This window comes from Chiloscyllium plagiosum, unplaced genomic scaffold (genome assembly GCF_037043375.1).
Source record: "Chiloscyllium plagiosum isolate Xiang-an unplaced genomic scaffold, Cpla_swu_hap1 HiC_scaffold_29, whole genome shotgun sequence".
NCBI lineage: Eukaryota > Metazoa > Chordata > Chondrichthyes > Orectolobiformes > Hemiscylliidae > Chiloscyllium > Chiloscyllium plagiosum.
The window spans coordinates 4,906,708-4,933,542 of NW_028270167.1; the positions used below are offsets into that span (position 1 = coordinate 4,906,708).

At 41.9% G+C, this 26,835-nt stretch overlaps 1 long non-coding RNA gene across 4 annotated transcripts in view; it reads left to right on the forward strand.

The window, feature by feature from the left end:
- The window catches only part of LOC122540575 (uncharacterized), a 225,820-nt gene that overhangs the window by 101,473 nt on the left and 97,512 nt on the right, over positions 1-26,835 (forward strand). For all 4 annotated transcript variants that reach the window (XR_015751959.1, XR_015751957.1, XR_015751958.1 and 1 more), the window contains one exon: positions 23,075-23,164. This is a non-coding gene — a long non-coding RNA (uncharacterized LOC122540575). The remainder of the gene's footprint in view (positions 1-23,074; positions 23,165-26,835) is intronic.

Here is a 26,835-nt window from a genome sequence, read left to right on the forward strand (position 1 = left end):
CGGTCAAGGCCCTCTGGTGGCTCAGAAGTACCATCCCTACCCTTAGACCAGGAGGCCCACATTCAAGTTTCACCAGCTCCAAAGATGTGTAGTAACATATCTGAATATCTTAGAAAAATAGGTTAAATTAAAGCGGAACTGCTGCTGTCAAAGCCCTGTTGTGGCACGGTGGTAATGTCCCTACCCCTGGACTGGGAAACTGCAGCTGATCGTGTTTTTGAACTGCATTGGAAAATATAAATTAATCCCACTCCTACTACCATTATGGAGAGGGTGGAACTAAAGTTAACTGTGGAGATTAGTTCTCAGCTAAATTGTGACGAGTTGTAAGTAGGTCTACCATTCCTCCAGGGTTGACATGGAATCTCCATGGATTCAAAATAATAATCTCCAGGCCACTACCATGAGTAAACCTAATGAAAAAGCATTTTATAGCACCTTTCAGGATCACCTCAAAATGCTATTCAGCCAATAAAATACTGTTGTGCTACAGGAAACATGACAAAGTGTGCACAGCAGAGTCGCGTAAACTGCAATTTGCCACAAATAGATTTTTTTTGTAATGATATGAATTGAGTGATAAATATTGAAAGGGACACTGAGAGGATACTTCATGAGCCCTTAATCACAACAGGGGATTTTTTACATTGGCCTGCAGAGCCATGGTTTAATGTCTTATTCAAAAGATGGCCACTCTGACAGTGTAGCATTCCTTGGTACTGTGCTGAAGTACTAGCCTTAATTTTTAACATTTTTTTTTGCTAAGGCTCTGGAGTAAGACTTGAAGCCAGAACTTTGTGATTCAGAGATGATGGTCCTCCTAATTCATTAAATAAAAATCAGAGTTATGCATTCTGTTTGTGATGTTTATGTTGGGTCTTCAAAATTAAACCTATTGCGTTTATAAATACGACCGTTCGTATGTTGGCCCTTCATGAATCAGGAACCCCACCCGTATAGCTCATAGTCCCTCCTGCATGGCTGGGGAAATGTGTAAATGATTTAATGATATGAGACAATAGTTTTTTTTAATAATAGAAGAAATCCAAAATCTTAATTATTTACTGGAAAAATGAAGCCACAAGATTCTATGGTTTAAAACAAAGAAATTTTACAATATAAGAATCAAACAATACAACTATTAAATTTAATCATGAACAACCTCCTGTCGACTTAATCCAGAAACAATATTAGTTAAACATAAATTTACAGGCAAACTGTGGCTGTTTATAAACCATTGCACATTAAATTGCAGATATGACAAAAACAGATTGTACAAATTGACTCATCAGACCACGCAGCCTTTATGTCATCAATCTCAGTCACAAAGTTCTTCTAAACATTGTCTTTCTCATGAGGGAGCTAGTTCTACAGTGTTTTGAGATAGAGTGAGTTTGGGAGGGAAGGTTGTTTAGTTGGGTTAGGTACTTAGAAGGTGGGAAGTCACATCATGAAATCTCCAGAAAATTTGTCCAACCAGAGATACCTGAGATCTAAAGTATGAAGTTATGAGAATAGTCTTTGATAATTGAAGATGTTTGTGCTGGAGCTAAGCAAGCTCTTTCAGAGGATTTCAAATTTCTGAGTGGTATAGTTGAAGAAATTGTTCATAGGTAGTATTAGATTTGTTCACCAAACGTGATCAGCAGGGAGATGAGCAGTCAAACTCAGATCAGGTGAACTACAGGCAGTCTCTTGATTGTGAATGGCTTCCGTTCTGGAGTCTGCTCACAAGTCAGGATCACTGTGCAAATCAATGGAAAGTAGCTCATCATAAGTACAGAAAATGATCATAGATTAAATTACTTCAATTACTTACAGTGTGGAACTAGGCCCTTCGGCCCAACAAGTCCACACCAACCCTCCGAAGAGCAACCCACCCAGACCCATTCTCCTACATTTACCCCTTCACCTAACAGTACGGGCAATTTAGGATCATATGTTGGGTCTTCAAAGTTAAACCTATTGTGTTTATAAATACGACCGTTCGTATGTCGGCCCTTCATGAATCAGGAACCCCACCCGTATAGCTCATAGTCCCTCCTGCATGGCTGGGGAAATGTGTAAATGATTTAATGATATGAGACAATAGTTTTTTTTAATAATAGAAGAAATCCAAAATCTTAATTATTTACTGGAAAAATGAAGCCACAAGATTCTATGGTTTAAAACAAAGAAATTTTACAATATAAGAATCAAACAATACAACTATTAAATTTAATCATGAACAACCTCCTGTCGACTTAATCCAGAAACAACATTAGTTAAACATAAATTTACAGGCAAACTGTGGCTGATTATAAACCATTGCACATTAAATTGCAGATATGACTAAAACAGATTGTACAAATTGACTCATCAGACCACGCAGCCTTTATGTCATCACTCTCAGTCACAAAGTTCTTCTAAACATTGTCTTTCTCATGATGGAGCTAGTTCTACAGGCTAGTTCAACAGAAGGGGCAATTGTGTGCATAGCATCTTTCACTCTGCTTATGACAGTGTAGATGGCATCGATCCATCAACGTTATCTTCAAATAACAGGAACAGCTGCAACAACTATATATTTGCCTATTCTCAGCTTCTGGATCATGCCCCTGTCTTCTTCAACCAGATTGTGAGATCTTCAACTAATCTCTGGCAACTAAGTCTCCTTTTTATATGATTTCAACCAGTTCCACATTTCCCAGAAGGTTTGGTTACGGTTTCCATCTTAGTTTCATAAGAAACTGGAAGGGTCAGTTTTCTTTTCAGTTTCCCTTTTGAATTAGGGTCTGTTTCACAAAACGCAAGTATTGCAATGGAAGATCCCATTTCAAGATTGTCATATACTGTGGTGAGCCAGATTGATTGTCAGAAATGACCTTTTCTGATCCTGGACAATGTCATTGGCTATTATTCTCTGTAACTCTGAATCATGCAGAAGTAGCTTTACCTGTCTCCCCTCCATGTTTACTGGGCTCGCTGTCCAACAATGCCACAATTATAGAAGTTAAAAATCGTGCAACATATTATTCTCCACAACCACCTGATGAAGGAGCAGCACTCTGAAAGTTAGTGCTTCCAAATAAACCTGTTGGACCACAACCTAGTGTTGTGCGGTTTTGAACTTGTCCACCCCAGTCCAAAACCAGCACCTCCAAGCCATTATTATAAAATTCTCACATTTTCTTTTTTAACCTGATCACGGTCTGCCTTCCCCATCTATGTAATTTTCCCAACCCTTCAACCCTCTGCACTCCCTTTCTATTCTAAGCTCACCAATTTTCATCACTTGCCATTGGCAGCTGTGTTTTTAGCTGCCAGTTCCCTTAGCTCTGGAAAAACCTCTCTGCCTTTCCTTCCCCCTTTAAGTAACTTCTTAAAACTGACCTCCTTCTATCCTAATACATCCTTACTTGGTTCAGTGTCAACTGTTGTAAGATTTGTGGTCACAATAAAAGCTTTGGGTTGTACCACTACATTAAAGGTACTGTATAAATGAAAGGTGTTGTTGAGTTGAAGAGGATTCTGGCAGCTCCTGTTTCTCAGTTACAATGGAAGCAAATGGTTATTCCGTTAAAGCTGAATAAACTATCCCATGAGTATGACAGGAAGGTTAATTTCGGCGAGGGAGGTCTATGACATTATGAATTAAATGGGTAAGGGGTCAAAAGTGAAATCCAAAAGAGGAGGGGAGGAAGATCTGCAAAAACAGGGAATGGTGTGTGTGTGTGTGTGTGTGTGTGTGTGTGTGTGTGTGTGTGTGTGTGTGTGTGTGTGTGTGTGTGTGTGTGTGTGTGTGTGTGTGTGTGTGTGTGTGTGCGCGTGCGTGTACACCGCAGTATGCATATTCGTATATATCCATACATGTACCTTGTGCATACATAAAGTGTGGACTGCACAGTTTGGCTGATGTGCTGTGTGTGTGGTCTTCCATTATCTCTCTATATTGCATATTTTATATTTTGTCTTATAGTGGTCCTATGAGGTGCTTTGGGATATCTTATCGCATTAAAGTTACTAAGTAAATGTGAGCTGTTGTGTAGACTGGTGTACATGTGAGATATGTGTCTTGTGCATTCTCTGGAATGTGGTGTCCATGTCTTCGGCCTGGTGTACGTAGCCATGCGTGTGGGTGCATGCATGTTCCCGTTTAGCATTGTTTCATTTTTTTAAAAAACTGGAAAAAAAGAGTTAAAGAACATTGTGCAAGACGTTAGCTAGGGTGAAAAGTGCTGCAGAGCTAAAGGTGAGCTCAGGAAAACAAAAAGTTAATGATTAGAAACGCCAAGCTTGAATTTCCAAGACCTGTAGATGGTGGGACGTTGAGGTAAGGAGAAACATTCCAAATGTTGCAGTTTTTTGTAGAAAAGAGGCAGAACAAAAGCTTGGGTAGCATGCAGGGAAAGGTAAATAGTTAGGGCACTTAATACTGGAATACCTACAATCGACAATAACTTCAGGAATTGGAAATGTTTTCAATAATCATTGTCAGCTAATTCAATGTAAATACAGCTACCCATCCGCACAAAGTGTCATGTCTGCTAACCAGGTTATTTCGTTGTGTGTTCATTTACTTGTTGGACTGATGTGAACATTGACTGACAATTACATCAGGTACGAGAGTGCGGTGCTGGAAAAGCACAGCAGGTCAGGCAGCATCTGAGGAGCAGGAGAATCAACGTTTAGGCAAAAGCCCTTCATCAGGAATGAGGCTGTGAGCCAAGGGGTGGTGAGATAAATGGGAGGGGGGTGGGGGGGGGGGGTGCTGGGGGAGAAGGCAACTGAGAGTGCGATAGGTGGATGGAGGTGGGGGTAATGGTGACAGGTCGGAGAGGAGGGTGGAGTGGATAGGTGGGAAGGAAGATGGACAGGTAGGACATGTTGGAAGGTTGGATCTGGAATAGGATGGGGGAGGAGAATGAGGAAACTGGTGAAATCCACATGGATGCTGTGGGGCTGGAGGGTCCCGAGGCGGAAGTTGAGGCGTTGTTCCTCCAGGCATCAGGTGGTTAGGGAATGGCGAATGGAGGAGGCCCAGAAATTGCATATCCTTGGCAGAGTGGGAGGGGAAGCTGAACTGGTCAGCCATGGGGCAGAGGGGTTGGTTGGTGCGGGTGACTTGGAGATATTCTCTGAATCACTCTTCGAGTAGGCGTCCTGTCTCCCCACTGTAGAGGAGACTGCATCGGAAGCAACAGATACAGTAAGTAACGTGTGGAAGTGCAGGTAAAACTCTGATGGATGTGGAAGGCTCCTTTGGGACCTTGGACGGAGGTGAGGAAAGGAGTTGTGGGCACTGTGAGGAGCTGTGGGCGCTGGCTTTGCAATTCCAGCGGTGACAGGCGAAGGTACTGGAAGGGGAGGGTGGGTTGGTGGGGGGCGTGGACCTGACCAGGTAGTCACAGAGGAAATGGTCTTTATGGAAAGCAGATTGAGGTGGGGAGGGAAATATATCTCTGGTGATGGGGTCATTTGTAGGTGGTATCAGGTAACTAATTGGCTGAAGTTCGGGTGTTTAAATACAGAATAGTGACAAGTTTCAGCTCCTAATCAATATGTTGGTATAACAGAAACCCCCTCAAATTCCTAAGCAGATGATTTATATCTATTGGTGCATCTAGCAAATAGTTCTTTTTCAGAAGGCTGGGTAATGCCCCTATCTCTGAGCCAGGAGACTCAGGTACAAGTCCCACCTGCTCCAGAGGAGTGTGATAACATCTCTGGACAGGTTGGTTAGAAAAATAGGCTAAATAAAAACAATTAATGTAACAGAAACCCAAGGGTTACAGTCTGTAATTTAATCCATGAGGTTAAGGGATATTGGGATGATTTCAAGCTTCTACAGGAGTTTACTGCATTGTAACAATAACTTGTTGCTCCTAACCCAAAGCTCATTTACCCTGGATTTATGCCAGGAATGGAAATTTATAAGAATTCACAAATTCTTCTGGGGATTGAAATTCAGCAACAAGTAAAGCTATTGAAGGAAGGAAGATCCTGGTTGTTGATATGAAGGACGGGTGGCAGGAGAGAAGATTGTGAAGGTGGAGTAACATACTGGAAAATAAATACTTGCACCACCAGAAGGTGTAAATTTTTGCACTGTGGGTGTTTTCTTCACTGCCCAATAATGAGAGGCTGGAGAACAGTTAAGATAGAGTGCAGACTCATTGTTCCTTGAAAGTGGAGTTGCAGGTAGATAGGATAGTGAAGAAGGTGTTTGGTATACTTTCCTTTATTGGTCAGAGTATTGAGTACAGGAGTTGGGAGATCATGTTGCGACATTGGTTAGGCCACTTTTGGAATACTGCTTGCAATTCTGGTCTTCTTGCTGTAGGAAAGGTGTTGTGGAAACTTGAAAAGGTTCAGAAAAGATTTACAAGGATGCTGCCAGGGTTGGAGGGTTTGAACTAGACAGAGAGAGACTGAATAGGTTGGGGCTATTTTCACTGGAGCATCGGAGGCTGAGGGGTGACCTTAAAGAAGTTTATAAAATCAGGGGCAGGATAGGGTAAATAGACAAGATCTTTTTCCCAGGGTCGGGGAATCCAAAACTAGAGGCATAGGTTTAAGGTGAGAGGGGAAAGATTTAAAAAGGACCTAAGGGGCAACTTGTTCATGCAGAGGGTGATGTGTGTATGAAATGAGCTGCCAGAGGTATTAGTGGAGGCTGGTACAATTTTAACATTTAAAAGGCATCTGAACGATATACGAATAGGAAGGGTTTCGAGGGATATGGGCCAAGTGCTGGCAAATGGCACTAGATTAATTTAGGATATCTAGTCAGCATGGACAAGTTAGACCAGAGGGTCTGTTTCCGTGCTGTACATCTGTATTACCCAATAACTGTACTTTGCATCACTGATACAGGTCTCATTAAACAAATACTGGCTGTGAATGTAGTACCTGTACCTGGAGACAGTGGGACATTGAGACAAGGTGGAGTCGTTTCTGTCATACCTGTGCACACTAAGGGCACCCCACTTACCTGACAGACAGGGAAGGGGTCACTAATCCATCAGTATGTTCCTGTTCAGCGCTGAAGCCTTAGCTATTTCTTTGCTTTATTCTTTCATACATTGCACCCATCACTAGCAAGGCTAACAGTTATTGTCCCATCCCTAATGACGTTTGAACTAAATGATAATGCTGGGAAAGAGGGCAAGTAAGAATCAACTGCATTAGTGTGCGTCTGGAGCCAGACAAGGTAAGGATTAGATTAGATTAGATTACATACAGTGTGGAAACAGGCCCTTCGGCCCAACAGGTCCACACCGCCCCGCCGAAGCGCAACCCACCCATACCCCTACATTTACCCCTTACCTAACACTACGGGCAATTTAGCATGGCCAATTCACCTGACCTGCACATCTTTGGACTGTGGGAGGAAACCGGAGCACCCGGAGGAAACCCACGCAGACACGGGGAGAACGTGCAAACTCCACACAGTCAGTCGCCTGAGGCGGGAATTGAACCCAGGTCTCTGGCGCTGTGAGGCAGCAGTGCTAACCACTGTGCCACCGTGCCGCCCACGGATGGCAGGTTCCCTTCTGTAAAATGTGTTAGTGAGCCAGATGGGTTTTAACAATAATAGTTTCATGGCGTCTGACACTGAGACTTATTCCAATTTTATTCATTGAATCTCAAATTCCATCATCTACCGTGGGATTTGAATCTGTATTCCAGAGTATTATCCTGGCCCTCTGGATTACTAGTCGACTGACTGTACCACAACCTCTCACTGATCACTGACAACATTCAAAGAGGAGGTTGATAGATTTTTGAAATATTGGGGAGTTGAAGGCTGTGATGAGCTGGCAAGAAAGAGGAATTAAGGCCTAGGGCAGAATGGCCATGATTTTATTGAATGGCAGGGCAGTCATAGAGTCATAGAAACCTGGAGTCATAGTACAGCATGGAAACAGACCCTTCGGTCCAACTTGCCCATGCCGACCAGATATCCCAACTTAATCTACTTGCCAGCACCTGGCCCATATCCCTCCAAACCTTCCTATTCACATACCCATCCAAATGCCTTTTAAATTTGCAATTGTACCAGCCTCCACGACATTCTCTGGCAGCTCATTCCATACACGTACCACCCTCTGTGTGAAAAGGTTGCCCCTTAGGTCTCTTTTATATCTTTCCCCTCTCACCCTAAACCTATGCCCTCTAGTTCTGGACTCCCCCATCCCAGGGAAAAGACTTTGTCTATTTATCCTATCCATGCCCCTCATAATTTTGTAAACCTCTATACGATCACCCCTCAGCCTCCGATGCTCCAGGGAAAACAGCCCCAGCTGTTCAGCCTCTCCCTATAGTTCAAATCCTCTAACTCTGGCAACATCCTTGTAAATCTTTTCTGAACCCTTTCAAGTTTCACAACATCTTTCCGACAGGAAGGAGACCAGAATTGCATGCAATAATCCAATAGTGGCCTAACCAATGTCTTGTACAGCCGCAATATGACCTCCCAACTCCTGTATCAATACTCTAATCAATAAAAGAAAGCATACCAAACGCCTTCTTCACTGTCCTATCTACTTGCGACTCCACTTTCAAGGAGTTGTGAACCTGCACTCCAAGGTCTCTTTGTTCAGCAACACTCTCTTGGACCTTACCATTAAGTGTATAAGCCCTGCTAAGAGTTGCTTTCCCAAAATGCAACACCTCGCATTTATCTGAATTAAACTCCATCTGCCACTTCTCAGCCCATTGGCCCATCTGGTCAAGATCCTGTTGGAATCTGAGGTAACCCTCTTCGCTGTCCACTACACCTTCAATTTTGGTGTCATCTGCAAACTTACTAACTGTACCTGTTATACTCACATCCAAATCATTTATGTAAATGACAAAAAGTAGAGGACCCAGCACCAATCCTTGTGACACTCCACTGGTCACAGGTCTCCAGTCTGAAAAACAACCCTCCACCACCACCCTCTGTCTTCTACCTTTGAGCCAGTTCTGTATCCAAACAGCTAGTTCTCCCTGTATTCCATGAGATCTAACCTTGCTAATCAGCAAGAAACCTTGTCGAAAGCCTGACTGAAATTCATACAGATCACATCTACCGCTCTGCACTCATCAATCCTCTTTGTTACTTCTTCAAAAAACTCAATCAAGTTTGTGAGACATGATTTCCCATGCACAAAGCCATGTTGACTATCCCTAATCAGTCCTTGCCTTTCCAAATACATGTACATCCTGTCCCTCAGGATTCCTACCACCAACGTCAGGTCACTGGTCTATAGTTCCCTGACTTGTCCTTACCACCCTTCTTAAACAGTGGCACCAGTTAGCCAACCTCCAGTCTTCTGGCACCTCACCTGTGACTATCGATGATCAGCAAGAGACCCAGCAATCACTTCTCTAGATTCCCACAGAGTTCTAGGGAATACCTGATCAGGTCCTGGGGATTTATCCACCTTTATGCATTTCAAGACATCCAGCACTTCCTCCTCTGTCATATGGACATTTCAGGAAGGGCTGAATGGCCTATCCCTGATTCTATTCCTTAAGTTTTAATATTTCCCTGAAAATATTATAGGATATATATCCCCACTCCCACTCAGAACCTGTAAAGCAAAAGATAAGAGGCCATTACCAGCTATCTCCTTCTTATACAAAATAACATCTGTGCCAGCAAAAAACACATCTATCTCCCCAGAAGCTGTCAGACCTGCTGAGCTTTTCCAGCAATTTCTGGTTTTGTTTGTGTAGAAACAGACTTGGTTTGCACTCAGATAAAATCAGTGAAAAAATGCTCATTCTCTGGGAAAGTGGAACCATCCAAGACCAAGTGTTCTGGCCTCAGTCACCCGTGACCCCCATGTCCTTCTGTAATGAGTCCAGCTGAAACAATTTGTCTGCACAAACACAGTGTAATCCTGAACTCAATCAAATTACTGTCAAATCTACTGGATGGCCAGCCAAGGAGCAAGTGCCTGACACCTTTCAATTCAAGAATCATCAGTTTTAAGTACTAGCCTGTGGACGATAACATATATGTGTAATGTGTAATATAAGAGAGATCATACAGGAAAACATAACTGCTGAGTGTCATTCACTGGATGTGAACGTAACTGGCTACCAACATTCCCTGTAAGTTGGAGAGCCGCTAGGTAGCTCATGAGTGTCGCTGAGCACGGATCTCAGAGAGATTGGAGGGAATGGTGCTGGCTAGGCCAGAATTTATTACTCATCCCGACAGTGGAATCTTGCTCTGCTCCCAGGATGAAGGAGCAGGGGCTGGGCAAGAGGCCAAAATTCAAAGGCCTAGAAACACAGGAAAGTTTGCAGTTAACTCCCCTGAGCATGAAAGGCGATGGGAGTCATCAGGAAGCTGTTTTGCATAGATTTGCATATTATTCTCTTTCATTAGGAGGTCAGCACACCAGAATTAAATTCTGCTTCACAATTAAGTTCTCTGTGAGTGAGCATTACATAATATTTGAAATCCACCTGCATATAAGGGACGTGCAACCTCTTGTTTTTGTGGGATTTGATGCCATGCTATGGGTTTGATTTAATTTGATTTATTGTTGTCACATGTACCGAGATACAGTGAACAGTGTTGTTTTGTGTGCTGTACAGGCAGATCGTACCATACAAAATGCATCAGGGTAGCAGAACAGAGTACAGAATGTAGTGTTACAGCTGCAGAGAAGGTGCACAGAGAGAGATCAACATTAACATTTGAGAGATCCAATGAACAGTCTGATAATAGCTGGTCTGTTTTGAGACACACAGGTTGAGGAAAAGGCAAAGTTGAAAAGTGCCTCAGCTAAGGCCTGGATCCCATTTGCCTTCTCAATCACCTGCCCTGTACCTTCAGGGCACTATGCACACCAAGGTCCCTCTGATTTTGAGTACGTTCCAGCATCCTCCCATTCAGAGTGTAATCCCTTTCCAGCCCCCTCAAAGTGCATTACCTCACACTTTTCTGGATTGAGTTTCATTTGCCACTACTTGGCTTAGCTGATCAGTCTGTTGATATCCTCTTGCAGTTTAAGGCTATCCTGCCCTCAATTTTACAAAGAATCCTATGAATCATAGAATCCCTACAGTGTGGATACAGGCCCTTCAGCCCAACAAGTCCACACCAACCCTCTGAAGAGTAACCCACCCAGACCTATTCCCCTACCCTATTACTCGACAGTTGTCCCAAACTAATGCACCTAACCTGTACATCCCTGAACACCATGGGCAATTTTGCATGGTCAGTTCACCTAACCTGCACATCTTTGGATTGTGGGAGGAAACCGGAGTACCCAGAGGGGGCCCACACAGACACGGGGAGAATGCGCAACCTCCACATAGACAGTCACCCAAGGTGGCAATTGAACCTGGGTCCCTGGCGCTGTGAGGCAGCAGCGCTAACCACTGAGCCACCGTGCCACCCTACACCTGACTAATTTTCATGTTATATGTGACTTTCTTGATCATATCCGCTATGTTTAAGTCCAAATCATTAATTGTACCTCAAACATCAAGGGGACACCTTCAAGCCTTACAGAACACCACTGGAAACCGATTTCCAGAAACATGTCCCACTACCACCTTCTGCTTCCTGCGTCTCAGACAACTTTGGATCCAACATTCAACTTTACCTTGGATCCTATGGGCTCTTACTTTCTTGGCCAGTCTGCTGTGAATGACCATATCAGAAGCCTTGCTGAAGTCCATGTAGACCACATCAAATCCATTAGCCTCATCATCACCCTGGTTACCTCCTCAAAACAATTTAATCAAATTTGTCAAACATTACCTAAACAAATGTCTGACTATCCCTGATTAATCCATGTCTCTCCAAGTGCAAACATATTCTGTCCTTCAGAATTCTTTCTAGTGATCTCCCCATCATGAGGTTAGACTTACTAACATTTCCTTGTCTGACTCTTCCTCTATTTTTTAATAATGGGACACCTGCCAGAGAGGATTTCAAAATCACTATCAGGACCACATCCCCTAGTTTGCCTCCCTTAACATCCTGAGACACATCCAGGCCTGCAGGTTTATTCCTTTTTAAGGGTTTGTAAACCCACTGGTTCCTCCTCTCTCTCTTTCTCTCTACTCTGATGTCTGTATCTGTGCCATCCTTCTTCATTGTGAAGATCAATACAAAGCGTTCATTAAATCCGTGCCTACACCTTCTAGGTCCACACACACATTACATCAATGATCCCTAATGGGTCCTACACTTTCCCTAGTTATATGATTGCTCTTCGTTTATTTTAAAAAGCCCTTTGGGTTTTCCTTTATTCTACCTGCCATTGCTTTCTCATGTACTCTCTTTTCTTTCCTAATCTCTTTTATAAGATTCTTCCCTGCAGTTTTTATACTCCTGTAAGGACCTTGCTGCATTGAGCTCTTGGTATCTGCCATAAGCTTCTCTTTTTCCCTCCCCCATCATAGAGATTGGCCAAAGCTAGAGATTTGAGAAGCAGGCTGAGTGAATGGGGCAGAACTGGAAGTGTCTACTTCAGGAGCTGAAGTCAAGCTGCTGATTTGCAAGTTGTGACTGTCTTTCTGGGTCACCTTGAAAATGCAGCAGGACCTTTGACCACATTTGACAAGGCTAGGAATGTGTTGACGTGTTGCCTGACCTACCATGAGATTCCTCATGAGTGCGTTCATGCTGAGCTGGTCATGAATAAAGCTCAACTGCTACAGAGTGAAAGTGATGCTCACATCCACACTCACTGCTAAACTGGCACTCCCCAATGGAAAACTCCACCGTAATTGCTCTCAAGGTAGTGGTGAGTTGCTTTGCTGACCTGCTACAGTCCATGTGTTGTAGGTACACACACGTGGCTGTGAGGTAAGGAATTCCAACATTTTGACTTGGCAACTGTGAAGTAACAATGATTTATTACCATCGCTGAATTCCCCAGTATCAGCATCCTCGGGGATTACCAAAAACCAGAATTGAACTGGACTCACCTTATAAACACAATGGCTACAAGAGCAGGTTAGAGGCAAGGAATCCTGCAATGGGTACTTCACCTCTGGATTCACCGAAGCATGTCAACTATTGACAAAGCAAGTCAGCAGGTGCAGCACTAACAACACTCAGGAAGTTGGACACTCTCCAGGATAAAAGAACCTACTTGTTGCTACAGCATCCAAAAGCATTCAGTCACTCTACCACTGATGCTTAGTAGCAGAAGTGTATCCCACCTACAAGATGTACAGCAGCAATTCACCAAATCTCCTTAAACAGCATCTTCCAAACCCAGAACCCCTACCTTCTAGAAGGACAAAGGGCAGCAGATACATGGGAACATCACCAGGTTCCCCTCCAAGACACTCACCATCCTGACTTGGAAATATATCACTGTTCCTTCCGTGTTGCTGGGTCAGAATCTTGGAACTCATTCCTAAATAGCATTGTGGGTTTGCCTGCATCAAATGGACTTAAGCAGTTCATGAAGGTAGCTCACCACCATCCCAATGGAATGCCAAGGGATCAGTGACAAATGCTGGCCAAGCCAGTGACATCCACACATCCCCTGCACAAATGAAAAAAAAAGAATAATGCAGGAAAATGTGAAATTAACTAGTTTGGCAGAAGACTAAAGATGCATACTATCTAAGTAGTGAGAAATTGTACAGTTCTGAGTTGCAGAGGGATCTGGGAATCCTCGTGCATGAATTGCAAAAGATTGGTATGCAGGTTAAGCAAATAATTCCAAAGGCTGGAATGTTATGGGTTATTGCATTAGGAATTGAAGATAAACATAGGAAAATTAGCTATCTGCTTTACAGCTTTACAGGACATTGATGAGACCACATCTGAAGTACTGTGGACAATATTTGTCTCTGTATTTAAGGAAAGATGGAATTTAGTTGAAAACATTTCAAGGAAGTGTACAAGACTATTGCCTGGAATGAGTCAAAAAGGGTGGCACTGGAAAAGCTGTTCAGCATATGCCCGAAATGCCAACTCTTCTCCTCCTCGAATGCTGCCTGAACTGCTGTGCTTTTCCAGAGGAAATTTCATTGAAACATAAGATTCTGAGTGATGTTAGTAGAGTGGATATAGGAAGGGTGTTTCCTCATGTGGGAGATTCTAGAATTAGGAGCTCATTGGGTCAGAAATAGTCAGCACCATTTAAGACAGAGATGGGAATTTTTTTCTCATGGAGATTCATGAGTCTTTGGAAACCTCTTCCTCAAAAGGCAGTAGAAACAGAGTCTTTGAATATTGTGATGGCAAAGACAGATTCTTGAGCAGCAAGAGGATAAAAGGTTATTGGGATAGGTAAGACTGTGGCATCACCATGATCTTATTAAATAATGGAGCAGGCTATAGGAGCTGAGTGACCTCCTCCTGATAACTAATTGAAATTGATGCCTCCATTGCTAATATATCACAAATTATGGTACTGACAAGGCTGTGTTCACCAAAACATTCATTTTTTACAGTAACTTCAGGATGTTCCAAAGCATTTAACAGCCTATGAAATATTTTGAAATGTAAAGATTATTGGAGAGTCATAGAATCATTAGCCCAGGAAAAGGCCATTTGACCCATCGTGTTCATGTTGGCCTTCCTAAGGAGACTCACCTACTGCCTCTCCCCATGCCTTGCACAGTCCGCCTTTGGAAGTTATGGAAGTTTACAGCACAGAAAGAAGCCATTCTTCCCATCATGACTGAATGGACCAGAAAACGAGCCACCCATCCTACCCCATTTTCCAGCACTTAAGTCTATATCCCTAAAGTTCATGGAATTTCACATGCGTCTTCTGGCATCTTTTCAATGAGTAGTGTATCTGCATCAACTCCCTTTTCAGGCAGTGAGTGGCAGAGCCCAACCAACCTCTGGATGAAGAAAAACACTTCCTTCATTTCCTTTGTTGTTATAATGTAGTAATGGGAAACTAAGTTGTGCAGATCAGAATCCCACAAACAATAATGTGTTAATAACCAGGTGATTTGCTCAAATTGTTTGACAATCCGGAATCATCCAGTTGGTGAGGGAAGACCGGTCACACAGGGTTTGATTTGTGGCCAAATGAATGATTAGTGCTCATGGATGTGAGATTGTTTGGAAGGTTATGTGAGTTCAAACCCTACTGGAACCCAGGCGTTTCTCTGCAGGCTGAAAGACAAAGTCAAGGCACTGCCCAATCAGAGTCAACCTGCCTGGTTTAAAATGTAAACAAAGCTTGGTGGTTAACTGTCAATCATTATCTAACTGGTTTATTTTCCATGGCAATGCCTCAACCAATCAAAGTACGCTTACTAACCAACCAGCACTCTTCTTTGTCGTACAGTATTGTTTTCCTTTTGCTTTAGTATTTCTTGTGAACTGTCCTGATGAGTGCAAGATGAAACGCTTTGACAAAATGTTTTTTTCTTTTGTTCAGAAGTGGGGATGTCTTGCTGCAGTTTTACTGGACCTTGGGCCCACACCTGGAGTACTGTGTGCAGTTTGTTTTCTAAGAAAAAGAATATACTTACCATAGAGGGAATGGAGTGGAGGTACACTAGACTGATATTGAGGCTGGCAGGACTATCCATTGAGCGATTGGTCAACTGGGCCTGTATTCACTAGAGTTTAGAAGAACAAGAGGTGATCTGATTCAAATATATAAAATTCTAAGCGGTCTCAACAGATTATTTGCAGGGAGGATGTTTTCTCTGCTTGGGGAGTCTAGTACCAGGCATATATGCAAATAATCATAGAGTCGTAGAGATGTACAGCACAGAAACAGACCTTTTGGTCCAACTCGTCCATGCCGACCAGTATCCTAAATTAATCTAGTCCCATTTTCCAGCACTTGGCCCATATCCCTCTAAACCCTTCCTATTCATATACCTATCCAGATGCTTTTTAAATGTTGTAATTGTATCAGCCTCTACCACTTCCTCATTCCATATATGCACCACCCTGTGCATGAAAACGTTGCCCCTTAGGTACATTTTAAATCTTTCCCCTCTCACCTTAAACCTATGCCCTCTTGTTCTAGACTCCCCCAATCCAGTGAGAAGACCTTATCCATGCCCGTCCTGATTTTATAAACCTCTATAAGGTCACCCATCAGCCTCCGATGCTTCAGGGAAAACAGCCCCAGCCTATTCAACCTCTTCCCATAGCTCAAATCCTCCAAATCTGGCAACATCCTTGTAAATCTTTTCTGAACCCCATCCAGTTTCATAACATCCTTCCCATAGGACGGAGATCAGAATTGCACACAATATTCCAACCAGTGGCCTAACCAATGTCCTGTACAGCTGTTGTTGGGATGTGACAGGGCATTGGTCTTAAATTCACAGTGATTATCCTTTTCTATCAGCGGTATTCAGTACTCAGTGAAAGACTCGAGATACAGAATAGGCCATTGAGAACTGAGATGAGGAAACATTTCTTCACTCTAAGGATAGTGAACTTGTGGAATTGTCTACCACAGAAGAGACCAAGTCACAGAAAATTTTCAAGGAAGTGTTAGATGCATTTCTAGATTGTAAAGCCATCAAGGGCTATGGGGTGAAAATGGAAATGTGACAATGAAATAGAGAATCAGCTGTGATTGTATTGAATGGTCGGGCCTACTCCTACTCTGGGTTCTGTGATTTTTCAGCATTACTCAAGTGCTAGTTTTGCAGTTTTCTTTGTGAAAAGATGTTTCTCTTTTCCATATTTGCCAAGCCTCGAGGCATGATAATTCAAATTGACAGTGCATCAATTGCATAATGTCAGCAGAATATAAATACACACCTGATCATTATCATAATTCATTCAGCGCCTCTATCATTTTCAAAGTACTTTTTCATCGTTCTAACATTGGTGACCATGTCTTCAGTTGTCTAGGTTCTAAACTTACTGGCTCCTGCCTCTCTCCATCCTCTATAATGCTCCTTCGAACCTATTTTTTTGACAAAGCTTTCTGAAAGAACTGAGGAAGTGTTTTGAGTTCAGAAGAAGAGTCGGACGAGACTCAAAACCTTAACTCTATTTTTCTTTCCACGTAAGTTCATAAGATATAGGAGCAGAATTCGGTCATTCGGCCCATTGAATCTGCTCCTCCATTGAAGGTCAGTCCTGTGTATGTCTGCAGATTCTGCAATTGAATCTCTGAGGCTGCCTTGTCCTTTTTCTTAAATTTGGAAGAATACATCATCTTTGATGGCTGGGTCTGTAACACACTTCCAGTTGTCCTTTCTCATGGCTGATATGCTCCCCACCCCCATTTTCCTGCTTTCTTTCCATATCCCTTCAACCTATTACCAATTAAAAATCTGTCTAACTCCTCATTAAATTACCCACTTTCCCAGCATCCAGCATACTTTGTGATGGTGAATTACATAGATTCACAACCCTTTGGGAGAAGTAGTTTCTCCTTGACTCTGTTTAAAATTTGCTACCCCTTATCCGAAAACTCTGACCTCTCGTTCTTGGATGCCCCACAAGGGGAAGCATCCACTCCACGTCTATTTTATCTGCACCTTGCTACCAGACCTGCTGAGGTTCTCCAGCATTTTCACTGTTTGTTTTTGAAAGAACCATTCCACTTAGCCCCACAACCCATCTTTCACCCCCTAATGCTGCAAGTTAGGTATTTTCACAACATGGCCAATGATCTTTTGAACGTTCATGTAGAAAACTAATTCCATCAGCCTGTTGGCTAGTACTTTGCAGACCATAACAATCCTCTCTATGAAATAATGTCTGCTCATTTCCCCTTTGGTTCTTTCGTCGATTGTTTCAAATCTGTGACCACTGGTTATTGACACACATGCCAGAGGAAACCGTTTCTCTCCACTTACTCAATCAAGGTCACACAAAACTTTGAGTACCTGTTATTGTAAATGTTTCCTTATGTGGAGCCTGGTGTCAAGTTTGCAGTGATAGCTCTCCTGTGCAGTGTTTTGGGAAACTTTATTCTGTTATATGTTCTAGATGCATGCAAATAATTGTTAGAATGTGATAACGATTGTCCTTTTCTATCAGAAATATTCAGTACTCAGTGAAAGATATCACCCTGAACCCCTTCCTTAGGCTGTTCTGTTTTCCCAATGCATCAGTGACGATAGCCCATTAAAGGCTCATCCTGTGTATTACTGCAGTTTCTGTAATAGAATCTCTCAGGCTGCCTTGTCCTTTTTCTTAAATTTGAAAAAAATAGAGCATCTTTGAAGGATGGCTAGGTTTGTAACATGCTTCCAGTTGTCCTTTCCCATCCCACTGAGTTTCCCCGTGGCTAGGACTAGTGTTTTCATTTTCTGAGCTTCATCCATAAGACAACAGACTGCTCCATCTGTGCGCATTTATCCCAGTAAACACAAGAGAAATGGGCCAGAAAAATAGAATCCCCACAGGTCATGGTCAGCTCAATGACACCACCTCTCAATGCTGATGCTTGGAAAGGCCATTTTCACAGAAGCAAAAATAGTTGAAAAATCCTGGAGGAGCGAGGTGAGAGAATTGGTTTCATGCAGTGAGTTGTTGCAATCTGGAATGCTGTCTCTGAAAAAATACTGGAAACACCTTCAAAAGAATATTGGCTAACGTTTTAAATAGGAGGAAAAATATTGAAGGGTTATAGGGAAAGAGAATGGGAGTAAGATTGGTGGACAGTTCTTTCAAAGAACCAGCATGAGTAAGATGGGCTGAATGGCTGCCCCCTGTACTGTGTAATTCTATAATTAGTAGTGAACATTGCAGTCAAAACATTAGTAGTGAATATATTGAGGATGAAATATTTTGTATGCTTTTTGAAAAAAAAGTCTAGCATTTATATAGAGCCTGTCACAACCTCGAAGGGTCAGCCACTGAAGTACTTTTAGAGTACTGTACAGTCACTGTTATAATGTAGGGAACACTGCAACCAATTCACGCACTGCAATGTAGGAATTACCACTTCACCTGCTTTAATGATGTTCATCAATGAATAAATATTGGCCAGGAGCTCGCTGGAAGTGATCAAGACTCTGACGGTAAGCAGGGAATTTTTTTTCACTGAAACTTGCAAAAGGTCAGAAACCAGTGAAATCATCACTGTAGTTTCATGTGACAAGTTGGCACCCAGAGATTTATGTTAGTTTACACCTTGCCAAGATAATAATGTAGTTTATTTTGTTTCCTTTTGCTGTGTTTTCCACTATTTTCTCCCTTTCCCAAGGTAAACATTGTAGTTGGATTTGAATCTTGTGTCTTGTCCAACATTTATACGCGTTTACATCACATTTCCCTGGATGGTCTTCAGGAGAGAGAGTCCTGACAGAATTAGTTGCGCTGTCAGAGATGTTGAATCCTGAGTGACATCCACCTCCACAAGTGAGACTCTGTTAATTCAGCACAGACAGGATACAAAACATTGGATGGTCTCGAGACTCAATTACTTGTTCCTTAGAGATTTGTAATATCTCCAGGCTTGGAGACTTATAGAAAGATGCAGGAGAAGGCTTTTCAATTCATCACTGCTATGCCGGCTCTTTAAGAAGGTTATCTGATGAGTTTCCATCTGCTTTCTGCAAATTTCCAATATTCACCCAGTCTCCTTTTGAAAGGTGTTATTGACCCTGTTTCCATGAGCCTTTCAGCGGCAGTGCATTTCCAGTAACAACTCACTGTGTAAAGCAAAATTCCACCTTCACACTATCATTTTGCAAAGTACTTCCTGAAGGTGCTATGAAAGAGCATGGTGTGAATACACTAGTTGGATTCTGTCTCTTCATCTCGACCCCAGATGACCCAATGGGCCAAATGGCCTGCTTCCACACTGTAGAGATTCTGTAATTCTATGATTCAAAGAAAAGCCTCTAGAGTTCTTCACATTGAAGAATTTGCACAGTAATAGAAGCATGAAACATTTCCTGTTGCTCAGACGTGAGAATGATGACATCGACGTGTCATCTGCGAGGGAAATCAAAATCCCAGAAAGGGAGAGAGAAAATAAAAAGACAAGTATAATGTATTCTGGAGAACTTGTTGACCAGGTCCATCATCAATCCATTCAAAACCAGGCTGTGATTCCAATAGTCCAAATAATGACGTGTCTGAAATACTCTTGTTACTCTTCAAGTACATAAATAAAGTTTTGCAAACCAATCTTGTGCAAATACACTGTGGTTGAATAGTTGGGGAGGGTTTTATATTTATATATACACAGTGAAATTGAAAGCAAGTTTTTATACATCTGTATATATTTTTCTAAATGGTGGAACAGCGGTATTTAAGAAGAGGAAACACTTAAATGTCTCTTGGCCATTGACCGAAGTTTGATATTCCAGAGGGAGGCCTGCGATGTTGACAGTGGGTAATAAACTCCTCAGCTCATACCGCAAGTCCTTTATCTCAAATCCAACTCTCGGAATGAGGTGGTGAGAGGCACGTGCCCAACACTCCCAAAAGTACCTGGCGTTTGCCTGCGTGGTCAGAGATTTGGTGAATTAACAGAGTCCATGACAACTGAGTCTGTTTATCAGTCCTCAAGGAAGACTTTTTATATCATGTTGAGATTTTTCTGACAAAGTTGCCAGCTATGAAATATGAATAATTGACCATGTCTCCTTGTGTGCCAGGGGCTCCTGTGCACATTAGACACGGCATTTTAGACCCTTCCAGTCAATCTGAGCAGCTCACTCAGCAGGAGTACATGCCGAGAATTCTGTTTGGAACAGCTCCATATTGAAACCACAAGTTCACAAATCTATCCCCTAATAATTAGCATAAATGTTTCAATACTTTGGGTTCAGGTTGCCATTCCTTCAGCAACTGAACATTAATCTCCAGAGCACTGCGATGAGTGAAAATCCAGGAGGAAATTAAACAAAATTGTTGCGTGGGGATAGAGATGTTTTCTTTTCCATTGAACATGTTGACGTATTAATTCAGAAATGGGATGGAAAAAAGTGTTTTTGTAATAGTTGAAATTAATCCAACCGAAGAATAAAACTTTTTATGTCTTCTGTTCCAAATGGCCATGAGGCAGCAGGACCAATGCAGTGAGTTTGGGGCAACAGTATACTGTGACAGGAGGTCAGGTGATGATGAAACCTACTGGAAAAAACCCAATCTGAGTTGTCATCTTTATTTGGAGTGCAGTGGCTCTTCCCCACGTTCCTGCAATTCTTTTTCTCCTCAGAACATTTATCTGACTTCCTTTTAAAGGTCGCACTCCTTACCAGGCAGTGTGGTCCAACTCCAAATCACACACTGCGATTAAATAAAAGGGGTCCTGAATACACCGCTGGTCCTTTTTCTAATTATCTTAAATGTGGTGGGATCAAATGGATTTCTCTGTAAAAGAGCCAGTCTAGACTCGATGGGCCAAATGACCTCCTGGACTGTTTTATATCCTATCAAAAGGCATCCTTGTATTCCACAGTTGTTCTGTTCACATTGAGATGTGCAGATGCCTCCAGGTTTAATTCCTGCTGTTAGTGAGTTTGCATGTCTTTTAATGGTGTGATGTTGAGGATTATTGTGTACTGAGCTCTGTTGCTCTGGGCTGGAGAAGACATTGAACAGCTGGGTTTTCCTCCTTGCCTCCATCTCATAAACACTGCTAGAAAGGTGGTGCTGACCAGTGAACACAAACCAAGCTCAAGAGGAAGGCAGGGAAGAAAATTAATTTTTAAAAAGTTTTTTAGAGTCACACAGCATGGAAACAGACCCTTTGGTCCACTTGTCTATGCCGACCAGGTTTCCTAAAGTAAACTAGTCCCATTTGCCTGCAACTGGCCCACATCTCTCAAAACCTTTCATATTCATGTAACTGTCCAAATGTGTTTTAAATATTGTAATTGTTCCTGTATCTATCGCTTCCTCTGGCAGTTTATTCCATATACACAGCACTCTCTTGTGTGAAAAAATTGCCCCTCAGATCCCTTTTAAGTCTTTGCCCTCTCACCTTAAGCCTATGCTGTCTAGTTTTGGACCCGCCTGGGGAAAAGATCTTTGCTATTCACCTTATCCATGCCCCTCATGATTTTATAAACCTTTATAAGGTCACCCCTCAGTCTCCAATGCTCAAGGGAGTAAAGTCCTAGCCTATCCAGTCACTCCTCAAAACTCAAACCCGGTAACATCCTTGTAAACCTTTTCTGCACCCTTTCCAATTTAATAACATCTTTCCTATATCAGGACAACCAGAATTGTTCACATTACTCCAAAAGTGGCCTCACTAAAGTCCCATACAGCTGCAACATGACATCCCAAATGCTTTACTAAATGCTCTGACCTGGCAAGGCTAATATATGCTAGCCATTGCTAATTGTCCTTGAACCAAATGACTTGCTAAAAACATTTCAGAGGGCATTTGAGAGTCAACTACATGATGTGGGACTGGAGGCCAGCCTGGGTAAAGGACATAGTGAACCAGATAGTATCAATCACTAGATAGTATCATCAGTTTCATGGTTACTGATACTGAGACCAGTGTTATGTTCCAGATTTTTTCATGTCATTAACTGCTGTGCTGAGATTCGAAACCATTTCCCAGTCCTCTGGAAGGCTAGCCTAGTGACATTACCAGCACGATACTGCCTCTCCCACACACCCTCACAGAACTCTGAATTAGTGAGGAACATTGTGTGACTATTAAATCTTTGGAACAATCAGCACCATTTTTTATCCTGTTTCTAAATGACATTTTGGCCTTTGCCAAATGATTTTAATAAGGTTGTCCTGAAATCTCCAGGGGATAAAGATTAATCTCTTGGAAACTGTTGGGAGCAAACCTCAGGGTGAAATTTAAAAGAAAATGTTTTATTTTAAATTTTCGTCAAATGCTTTTGTATCCTGGTCATAAAAGTATTTGACATGGGGAGAAAATGGTTTGTTTGACTGTCAAGAATCATCCAATCAGTTAAGATATCTGTCTACTTTCCAATTGGCCATGGGAAGGAGGCTGAACAACCAATGAGGGATTGTGTGGGTGAGATTGTTGGTCATAGGAGGTCATGTGATGAAACCTTCAGGAATAGCTCCAACCAAAGTTGGCAACCCTATGTTATTGGTGTGTCTCAATGTTCTGTCTGACTTAGCGACCAAAATGCACTTAATTTCATTGCTCTGTAGCTAAATAGAGCAGTGTCATTGTCTAAAACTCTTCCTTGTTTATTTTGAATTACACAGGAGAACAGAGGAAACTTTCCAGGATAAATAGGCAGGAAAATCTGCAGAGTTTAGAAATTATTGATGGCAGAGAAACTGATTGTTACCACTGTAAGTTGCTTGCTTTAATTTTCTTTTGTTTTATTGGTGACTTTGCTTTCCTTGATAATAATTTTGATGCGGAACTCCTGCCTCCTTTCCATGGGATAAGAAGGGAGAACAAGACAAGTTGTTAAAATTTGGAATGTGCTGTCTGAAAGAGTGGTGGAAGCAGATTCAACAACTTCCAACAAAAGGAATTGGATAAATATTTGCTGAGGAGAAATTTGCAGAGCCCTTTGGAAAGAGTAACAGAAAGATGACTAAATCTTTCAAAAAGAGCTGACACAGACAAGGTGGGCCAAATGGCCTCTCACTGGGTCATGATATTCTGTGAAGATTGTCTGATCCTTGACGTGAATAAAATGCTGAAACTTTTGACAGTGCAAATTTGATAGCCTGTGGCCCTGAGGCAGACAAATTTCACAAACCTGTCTTCTAATCCTTTCTTTTCTCAAGGAGAAATAACTTGTGTTTATAAATCAGAAGTTGTATTTAAAGGATCTCAAGCTTTACATTACAACAGCAGCAATGCTCCAGAGTTATGTAGGAACCATGGCAGCTCTGACAAGCAGCAGTGAGGGGGTATGCTGATAATGCATCCCACTGATCTTTATTGAAGAATATTCAACTTGTTGTCACAACAAGAATGACCATGTCACTCCTCTTATTGAACAAGTGAGTCAAAGGGTATTGGAATAGGCAGGAAATTGGAGTTGAAGCCACAATTAGATCAGCCACGATCTTATTAAACGATGTAGTAGGCTCGAGGGGCTGAATGTTCTACCTCTGCTCCTAATTATTATTTACAATTACACACATGTATGTTAGCTACATGTATATAAATAGTGCATTGGCACAATTTTTAAGTCCACCTCAGAGGGAAAGTGGGCCCTTGATTTAACTTTCTCAGTAGAATAGCAGCACCTCAATATTGAAGTACTCCTTCATTACTGCAGTGAGTATCTCAACGTGAACTATATGCACAGACTCTGGTGTGGGACTTAGACCTCCAAACGTTTTGACTCCAGGCTAAGAGTGTTAACCACTGAGTTACAGCTGGCAGTAGAGTGAACGTGGTGTGACACAGTCTTCATGGTGAGCAAATTGTATTTCTAGTCCCTTTGCTCAGGGCCAGCTCCAAAGAGAAAGCAACGACAGGTCTAATGTTGGTGCTTCATGGAGATTGGAGGAAATGTGAAGACTAAAAATATCAATGGATTGTAGGTTAAAAACAGAAAGTGCTGGAGAAACTGAGCAGGTGTGGCAGCATCTGTGAAGAGGGAAATGGAGTTTACATTCCAGCTCCAATATGGCTTCTTTGGAACTGATTGTGGGTGCTGCATGGGTAGGATGTAAATATACATTTTCTTTTCAGGCATTTAAAATAATCTTGGCATCACCTAATCATGGTTTACAATCCATCTTGCTTTCACTGCTAAACTTTCCCAACTTGGTTTCTTGATAAAACAGTTTAATATTTTTTCATTCAGGTGGTTTCGAAGTTTTTCTTCTCCAGTTCCTCTAACACAGAACCTGGAACAACCAGATCTTAGATATTTATACATCATCCTGTTCAGGGATGTTATGACGTACCTCTGGAGAGAGTGGGATTTGAACCCAAACGTCCTGGACTTAGTGCAATAGTAGTGTTTCTATCCTAGAGATAGAAACACTACTATTGCACTACAAGAGCCCCTAACAGACACATACATCGGTGATAAACTGTTATCAGATTCCAAGTTGACAAGTTGTCTTTCAAACAGATCACTTAGCATAAGCAACATCTAGATGTCCCTTTCTAACTAAGGTTAGTAACCGTTCAGACAGAGTTGGAGACTTCAGCATGTCATTGAACCATAGAACCTGTACAATGCAGAAACAGATATTCAGCTCATTGAGTCTGCACTGTTCCTCTGGAGAGAATCCCACCCAGTCCCAGACTCTTACCCTGTCCCTGTAACCCCGCGTTAACCATGGTCAATCCATCTAACCTGATATCTTCTGATACACTTACAAGTCATCAGTGAAGCTGCTCAAAGAAAAGCAAATTGTAGGGGTAATAGATATAGGACAGATGTCAGAGGTAGTTTCTTTACTCAGAGAGTAGTAAGGGTATGGAATGCTTTGCCTGCAACAGTAGTAGATTCACCAACTTTAAGTACATTTAAGTCGTCATTGGACAAGCATATGGATGTACATGGAGTAGTGTAGGTTACATGGGCTTCAGATTGGTATGACTGGTTGGAGCAACATTGAGGGCCGAAGGGCCTGTACTGCGCTGTAATGTTCTATATAAAACTCCTTTTTTAGTGTCCCAAAACTTTTCACCTGGGCTTTGCTCACAGCACTAACCTCTCTGAATTCCTGGAGGCTCCAGGGCAGTCCTGGAGACTTGGTAACTGCAATCCTGCCATGCTTAACCGAACACCAATCATTTCACATTTGAGAATTGTTTCAAATATTGCCTCAATAAGTAAAACATTCGTCTTTAACTTTCTGGGAATCACTGACTGGCAGAGTGAAGTTGTCAGATTTGCTTAATACCAGCTTTAATTTTGAGGCTTTAATCCATCACCTAAGGCCTTGAGAAACCTCTTTCAGATGAACATTGTAGATGCCAGAGTGATGTTGCTTGGTTAAATGCCAGGAACATTGCTCTGCTTTTCTTTCAACTGAGTCCACCGAGTTTTCATTCATTTTCCTTTCTTCAGAAGATCAGATTCCTGATTGGACTAGGTCTTGGCCAGATCCAGTTGCCATGGTTTCCACAGAATATTTTTGAGGCCTGTTGTCAGCTGTATCTGTGAGTGGCTTATTCCCGAGTGAAGCCAGCAGAGGGAATCCTTGTTCACTTGCTGCTGGCTGTTATAACATTGATGTCAATAGAATAAATCTCCTGTTTGTCAAACCTTGCCTACCCCTCAATATTTAATATTTCAGGAGTATTTTAATTCATGTCTGAATAATAATCTTAGCTTGTGTGGCTGCACCAGATACAAGCTTATTTTTGGATCCTGTCAAAGTTTCTCATTTTATTAGCATTGCACCTTAAGTAAATGTAGACTGGTTTGAAGCTATGGCTTATTTGGGATAGTCACATGTCTGCATACAAAGATAATGACTTAAACGCAAAAATCTAGCCTGACGTCCCATTATAGTTCTGAGGGAGTGTTCCAGTGTTGGAGGTGCTGCCTATTAGATGAGATGTTATACCAAGAAGATGCTCTATGTTCTGTGAGACCCCATCAGTCCTCACAGGTAGACAATCCTATGATATTGTTCTGAAGAACATCAGATTAACCTGGTATTGTCACAATTTAATGGGAGCTTGCTGTGCACAAATTGGCTGCTGCACTTTCTACATTTCAACAGTGACTGCACTTAGGAATATTTTATTGCCTGGAAGTTGTTTTGGAACATTTTGTGATGGTGAAAGATGCTACAGAAGTACTGGACTCTTTTTATATTCTAGCAATGACTGTGTAACATTGAGGGAGATTGTGCTTCATCTGTTTGAATAGCTTTGAAGATTTGAGGCTTCTATTAAAAATTAATGTTTAGAATTAAAGATTCTCAGTTCAATTCAATCTTTGCATCCTGAGATTTTATGTTGAGTTGCAGAGTTCTAATAGGTTCTGGTTTCAGAGTTAGGTTTGCACTAGATTAGTTTGTGCAGGTTG